At 55.3% G+C, this 427-nt stretch overlaps 1 protein-coding gene across 1 annotated transcript in view; it reads right to left on the bottom strand.

Moving 5' to 3' along the window:
- KLHL18 (kelch-like family member 18) overlaps positions 1 to 427 on the bottom strand; it is a gene marked incomplete at both ends in the record, with an annotated part of 6,087 nt that overhangs the window by 1,120 nt on the left and 4,540 nt on the right. The window lies entirely within an intron of this gene.

Genomic DNA, 427 nt, shown 5'->3' with positions numbered 1-427 from the left:
CAGCTTCTCCCCATAGGGAGGGTGAGTATCCCCAAAATCTCCAGTCCCAACTGGAGAGTCTAGTGTAAGGTGTCCCTTCCCATGGCAGGGGGTGGGACTGGGGGGGACATTGAGGTCCCTTCCAACCCAAACCATCCTGGGATTCCATGAATCATTTATATTCAATTATTAAGTTGTTCTTCTCTCAATCCACGAGATTCCTTGCCTTTCCCTTTGATTCACCTCCTCCTCTGTAGGAGGGGGAGGCACGTGAGCAGCCGGGTGGTGCTTTGCTGTACCAGCTTACAGCCCACACTGCTCAGCTGCTCTTTCCTTACGGACACCGTCACGGCTTTCCTGGCCATCCGCCTGCAACGCACAGGTCTCGCTGCTGACGTTTTTCCCGTCTTACCAGCAGGATCCCCACGAGTGCCCCAAGGGCGGCCAA

Source organism: Eurypyga helias, unplaced genomic scaffold (genome assembly GCF_000690775.1).
Source record: "Eurypyga helias isolate BGI_N326 unplaced genomic scaffold, ASM69077v1 scaffold27577, whole genome shotgun sequence".
Taxonomy (NCBI): Eukaryota; Metazoa; Chordata; class Aves; order Eurypygiformes; family Eurypygidae; genus Eurypyga; species Eurypyga helias.
Note: the sequence above shows the minus strand (reverse complement) of the source record. Positions and strands in the feature narration are given on the sequence as shown.